Source organism: Octopus bimaculoides, chromosome 9, assembly GCF_001194135.2.
Source record: "Octopus bimaculoides isolate UCB-OBI-ISO-001 chromosome 9, ASM119413v2, whole genome shotgun sequence".
NCBI classification, from domain to species: Eukaryota; Metazoa; Mollusca; class Cephalopoda; order Octopoda; family Octopodidae; genus Octopus; species Octopus bimaculoides.
Window position 1 is genome coordinate 53,187,995 of NC_068989.1, and position 7,242 is coordinate 53,195,236.

General features: G+C 37.9%; 1 protein-coding gene across 3 annotated transcripts in view; it reads right to left on the reverse strand.

Annotated features, from left to right (window-relative positions):
• LOC106874440 (protein MIS12 homolog) overlaps positions 1-7,242 on the reverse strand; it is a 53,142-nt gene that overhangs the window by 17,993 nt on the left and 27,907 nt on the right. The gene's annotated exons all lie outside the window — the stretch shown is intronic.

The window sequence follows — 7,242 nt, forward strand, 5'->3', positions numbered from 1 at the left end:
TACATACATACACACACACACAAATCACTAAACACAATCCACTACATACTCACAAACTACAAAGAATTCACTCCATATTATATATATATATATATATATATATATATATATCTCACTACACACACAAGTGCATAATAAGTAGATTACTGCCAAACAGTATGAGGACAGCTGAGAAAATGCAGTGCAGTTTGTAAAGCCTGAAAGCCATCAGTCCTAATTTAACAGGTTTATTTACCAATACTGATTGAAACCAATAAAGTGAAGATCACAGTAAGGTGGAGGAGTGGGGAGAAGAGAAAATCTTTTCAAAATGAACAGCAATGTTAGTAATGAAATTGCAAGTCTTTGAAGCACATTTGCATCATTATTGCTCAAACGTGCATACCAACATTTTCTCCTCCTACGCCACCAGATTTTCTATACCCAATTTAATTATATTCCTTCTCTTTTAGCTGTTCTGTCTTTTGCTTATATGAAAATAAACAGCAAATATTTGCCTTTAAAATCCGAAGGTCAAGTGATCAAGTGCCTAAGAAATTCAACTACTGACTAACAGGTTCATGGGAATTAATATCTGCAACAGACCTGTTGTTGTCTTTTGGCAAGACAATTCTGAAGTGACCCCTTACCACCTAACTCTTAGTAGAATACACACCTATCTATTCTTAAGTCCTGAGACTGAGCTCAGAGATAGAATCAATCCTATATAAAAGATCTATCGCCTCTTGAGCTCTAATTCTATCAAGAAAGGCTCTCTTTGTAACTCCCTCAAACTGAGCACTGAGCTTATCGGATACTTGAAAGGAATGCTCAAGTAATATCCACTATAGACCAGATGGTACTGAACTCAAATGATATTACATCCACTTTGTTGTACTAAACTTCATGAATCTCCCGGGATGGCAAAATCATCCCATGCTACTTTCTGATACAAACACTAGACAAGCAATATACTAAAATCTAACAATGTAGAGTATTGTAGTGAACAGGGACACACTGTTCATAGAAAAGGTTGCAAACAACAACGAAAGAACTTTCACACAGACAAACAACCAAATGTTTAACCAGTACATAAACCCTTTCGTATTCAGATTACTCTGCCAAATTTAATACTTATTTACCCAAACTATTTTCAACTAATCATTTACCATCGCCTAGCTATGAGATTTTGATGATGATATTGTCTATTTTTTGAATTACATTGTAGGACAGGGGTGAGAGGCTGAATCTGGCCATTTTGAACATAAAACAGTAAGAATATCTTGGCTGGATATGACCAGTTTAAATGATAAAGGGTCAAACAAATGATTGATTAGTTAGTTAGTTGAACATTTTATCCTTTAGCATTAAGATTACTTTGTCAAGTGTGTAGTAACGCCGTGCGCATGCGTAGTCTCACGCATGCGTGGAATTAAACAAGCAAGCGTTCCCGCTCAATTCATTCTCATTCTTGCTGGCCAGCAATAGAGCATGGACGTGTCAAGAGTGTCTCTAACATTCGAACTCTGGAGACAGTCTCTTTACGTGTTAAGCTGTCTCTCTACATCTTTCGGACTTACACTAGACAGCTCGCTCACATCCACATAACAACAACAGAAGCTGTAACAACAAGAACTAAAGATGTATATATTTACCGTTTAAATAAAGTGTTGTTTAAGTTGATAGTCTGGAGTTCAGCGTATCGTTATATTCTGTAATTTTATATAGGAAAGTCAGGTATACATCTAATGATGTATAACCAACTTTCCTATAAGTGTAATGCTTTTATGTTCTGTTATGTCTCAAACTACTGCTATCTAGCACCTTTGGATGATCTCTACTCAACCGCTACATAACTGCTACTCAACACACCTACCATGGCCAGACTACCTCTATTTATATGTCTTGGGAGATCCTACTTCTTCACCTGGGGGCGTCGACACAGCATGTTCACAATGTTTTGAATTAATCATATATTGTCTCATTGTTTTGAGATTTTGATGTGGTTTGACACAGTAAGGTAGGTTTAAGAAGCTGGGTTTGGCCATTTTTACCAAAGTAGAACATTTGGATCAGATATGGCCAGTTTAAATGCTAAAAAGTTTAACCAACTGACTAATAATAAAGAAGTGGGATCAAACCTGTGCATGTGTTATTGGAATAATGACTCTCCAAGACAAAATAGGTTTCAACACACAATTTCATATCAAGAATCTTGCCAACTAAATACAAAAACAAAATTATTACTATCCAAATTCATATAACCATCCGAACCGACAGAAAGCAAGTTTTAAAAAAACAGAAAATTTCCAGTTGAGAAGAGAATTTAATTTTAGCTCTGTACATGAACCAACAACACTAAATTAGTTTATCCAATATAACACCAAATCTTTTAGCTAAGGACTGCATCCACATATCAATTTGTTCACTCCACATTCTGCTCATCCAAAGATGATAAAAAAAAAAATATAAAAAAAGAGGGAAAAATGGTTTAGAAATATTTACAATGCTGTAGCAAGGTTGATGGAATCTCATCTAAATTTATCAGTATGTTTATTAGGAGTAAGACCTCTTCTAAGAGAGTGAACCGATTCAACAAAATCTATTTATGCCAAGTTTATTGCAATCTGCCAAGCTTTACAAAGAAAACCTACTCAAACATTCAGTTAAGACTCAAGCCTGACTTTCCAATTCAAGTAAAATATCAGTAAAAAATGTATAATCACCTTAGATAATTAATTCACTTAGCAACACACACATTTTAAAAAGTAAAAGACAGCTTAGCTGGTCATTATAGACTCTTCCTTAATTTAACCGTTTGGCATTTGAATCCATCACACCCAGCCTATTCAATGCTCAAACTTATCTAGATCTGGCCTTTCACACCTACAATGTCATTCAAAAAATAAACCATTAGGTCAATGAAATCTCAAAGATACAAAATACTGCATATTCAATTCAAAACAATGTGCATAAGCATTACATTTAACAGGCTAACCAGAATGCCAAAGGGTTAAAAGCTCGTTATCATTTAAAATCTGCCTTCCATGCTAGCATGGGTTGGACAGTTTGACAGGAGCCAGCCAGGCAGGAGCGTGCACCAGACTTCTGTGTCTGTTTTGGCACGGTTTTTACAGTTGGATGCCCTTCTTAACACCAACCACCTGGCATTTAATGATGAGCCACAACAAACTTATAGCTGCAAGCAAAACATGAAGCACAGTATGAATTTCCCAATATCTTCGGAGAACCAGGTAACACAGCGAATTTGCATAGTTGTTAAGGCATCAGATAGAATGCATAGCAGTATCTGCTTCAATTCTCTGCATTCTTGGTTCAAATCTAACGAAGATCAACTTTGCCCTCCATCCTTTCAAGGACTGATAGAACAAAACACTTCTCTAGTACAATGAATTGTGAAAGTGCGTGGCTCAGTGGTTACGGTATTCAGCACATGATCATAAGTTTGATTCTTGGTGGCACGTTCTGTCCTTGAGCAAGACACTTCATTTCCCATTGCTCCAGTCCACTCAGCTGGCAAAATAGAGTAGTACCTGTAGTTCAAGGGATCAGCCTCGTCACATCGCGTGTCATGCTGAATCTCCCTGAGAACTACAAGAAGGGTACGTGTATCCGTAGAGTGCATATTAATTCCATGAATTGATTGTTCCATTGATCGGATCAACTGGAACCATTGTTGTTATAACTGACAGAATGCCAATTAGTTATGGATTAGTAGAAGTGTAACGATATCGAACTCAATGAGTTACTGGTTCTTTGCATCCAGAGTTCAAATCCTGCCACGGTCTACTTAGGTGCAAAGCTTAACTTGTTGCCAAATTTAGCTCTACCACCTGACACTTTAGTGGAGTCCACTCTACCGCACATGCATTCAGGCCACACCCTTGATTTGAGGATAACTTCCTCGTCACCAACGAAAGCCTAGTAAAAAGGGGTCGTTGCAATGTAATTTTAATTCAAAGGTAATCAGTAATCCAAAACAGAACCTGAATTCTCACAAAGTAAACTGATGATGTAGGGTTCATCATGCACATGTTTTGTGTACAAATAATCTAATCAAATCATAAGATGACATAAATATTGTAAGATGACAAACAAGAGACAAAAGTATTGTATGCTTTACATCCACATTTAGTAAATTTAAATTAAAAAAGAAAAAGCTTTGCCTTTTAATTGACAGGAACAGGGTGTTTGCATTAATCACCTACATTTACTGTTTTTCTTTTCTTTCATCTCTTGGAGATAAAATTTTCTTATTTGTATTACAGATACGCATATTTCAAAAAATCACCTTCAACAGACATAGTAAATGAGTTGAATGAAATGACTTGATTAATTTACATTAAAATCTGCCGAAGATGCAAATTTAGTTACAATGCTTGCTGCATAGCTAAATGGTTAATGTAGGAAAGAACATCGAAACTACTTTCATTAGTTATGCAAATGCCTGCATTTTCCAAACCATTTAAACATGTGAAGATTACAGTTCCTCACATTATAACACACAGAAGACAGATTTGCATAAGCATGGATTTTATAGTATAATATATTGGGCATTGCTGTGTATTTAAATTTGCTTTGCAGGCACATGATTTTTTAGGTTCAATCACTTTGGCCCAGTGTCTTCTAATAGAGCCTCTAGACTGACCAACACTTTAACAAATGACTAAATGGAACTTGTCATGCATGTGAATTTATTTCCACATTCTTTCAGTGTAATGTCACTTGGGCAGCGGCAGCAGCAACATTTGCTTATGTCCTGCATAACAGTTTCTCAGTTCAATGCATGAGCAACTTCAGTAACGATTGAGTTTATGAAGGAAATCCATCCATAGAACACAGCCTTGAGAAGTCTTATTTAACCCAGAGCAGCAGGGAAAAATAACAGTAAAAATGATTAATTACTACCATATATACTTGCAGATAAATTGCACTTTTTCTTTACCAAAACTTTTGATAGAAGCCAGGGGTGCAACTTATCCACCCAACAATAGGGATCTGAAGCAGATGGCAGTGTATCAGTAGTCAAGTTGATTTATCAATTAGACTTTCATAAAATCACTTCTGCAAAAAGTTTTAATATTTGTAAGCAAAGTTTTGAAATAAAGATGAATATTTGGTAATATCTAAAATATTAGTTATATTAAAAAAGGGCCATCTAACTCCCCAAATAATAGTGTGACCTATCTACGAGTCAACTGCAAATACTTAATTTGAAAACTCCAAACTGAGGGTGCGATCTATTCACTGGTGTGGCTTATCTGCAAGTATATATGGTATAATTACTAATATAAATATACAAAAGTGGTGAGCTGGCAGAAACGTTAGCACACCAGGCAAAATGCTTAGCACTATTTCGTCTGTCTTTATGTTCCAAGTTCAAATTTTGCTGAGATCAACTTTGCCTTTCATCCTTTCGGGGTCAATATAAAGCAAGTGCCAGTTGCGCACTGAGGTCAATCTAATCAACTGGCCCCCTCCCTAAAAATTTCAGGCCTTGTGCCTAGAATAGAAAAGAACATACACACACACACACACAGAACAGAACAGAACCAAAACACCAGCCACAGAGATACATCGAGAAATTTAATGATGCCCTCATGTAAAAACCATATCACACACACATCACAAACATTAAAATATGGTTCCAGTAGAATCAGAAAATGTCAGGAATCATTTCTGCATGTTTCCCAACAGGCACACAGACATCCAGTTAAAAGTGCTGAGGAAAAGATAAATATTAGCTCTACACACAAGCTACCAGCCCAACTCAATCAGGAAAATAAACATTTAGAAACCTTACTGTTTCAAACCAAACGCTTAGCACTAACAGGGAAAATATATAAAATACTAAAAAGATCAAACTTGAGCACATTCATGGTCTTAATATCACATTTGGAAGTAATACACACACCTCTTATTTGTTTCAATCATTTGACTGTGGGCATGCTGGGGCACCATCCTGAAGAACCTTCAGTCAAATGAATCAGCCCCAATACTTATTTTAACTTCTTTTTCAAGTCTGGTACTAATGCAGTCAGTCTTTTGCTGAACCACTAAGTTATGGGGGCATAAACACACCAACATCAGTTGTCAAACAGTTGTTGTTGGCACTCCATCGCTTACGACGTCGAGGGTTCCAGTTGATCCGATCAGCAGAACCGCCTGCTCATGAAATTAATGTGCAAGTGGCTGAGCACTCCACAGACACGTGTACCCTTAACGTAGTTCTCGGGGATATTCAGTGTGACACAGTGTGACAAGGCTGACCCTTTGAATTACAGGCACAACAGAAACAGGAAGTAAGAGTGAGAGAAAGTTGTGGTGGAAGAGTACAGCAGGGTGCACCAACATACCCTGCCGGAGCCTCGTGGAGCTTTAGGTGTTTTCGCTCAATAAACTCTCACAACGCCCGCTCTGGGAATCGAAACCGCGATCCTATGACTGCGAGTCCGCTGCCCTAACCACTGGGCTATTGCACCTCCACTGTCAAACAGTAATGGAAGACAAACAGACACATTTACACGTGCACACACACACAAGCTTCTGGTTTCTGCCCTACCAAATCCATTCACAAGGCTTTGGTTGGCCCAAGACTATAGTAGAAGACACTTGCCCAAGGTGTCACGCAGTGGAACTGAACCCTCGATCATGTGGTTGGAAAGCAAGCTCCTTACCACACAGCCACGACTGTGCCTAGTGTTTGTTTTTAGTTCTCTTCATAAATACACCTGGGTTGTTTGGAGTTGGATGGAAAGAAAATCGATTAACTTGCTTGGAAACTGGTGACAGTGACATCTGGAAGGGCATCCAACTGTTCTAACATACTCTCGTCTGACCCATGCAACCATGGAAAAGTAGATGTTAAAACAACGAAGATATAAGCGTGGCTTTGTGGTAAGAAGCTTGCTTCCCAACCACATGGTTCTGGGTTCAATCCCACTGCATGGCATCTTAGGTAAGTGTCTTCTTCTACAGCCTTGGGCCAACCAAAGCCCTGTGAGTGGATTTTGGTAGACAGAAACTGAAAGAAGCCTGTCATGTATATGTATATGTGTGTGTCTGTCCCCCCACCCCACCTGCCCCACCACTGCTTGACAACCCCATAACTTAGCAGTTCAGCAAAAGAGACTAATAGAATAAGTACTAGGCTTTAAAAAATAAGTCCTGGGGTTGATTTGCTTGACTAAAACCTTTCAAAGTGGTGCTCCAGCATGGCTGCAGTCAAATGACTGAAACAAG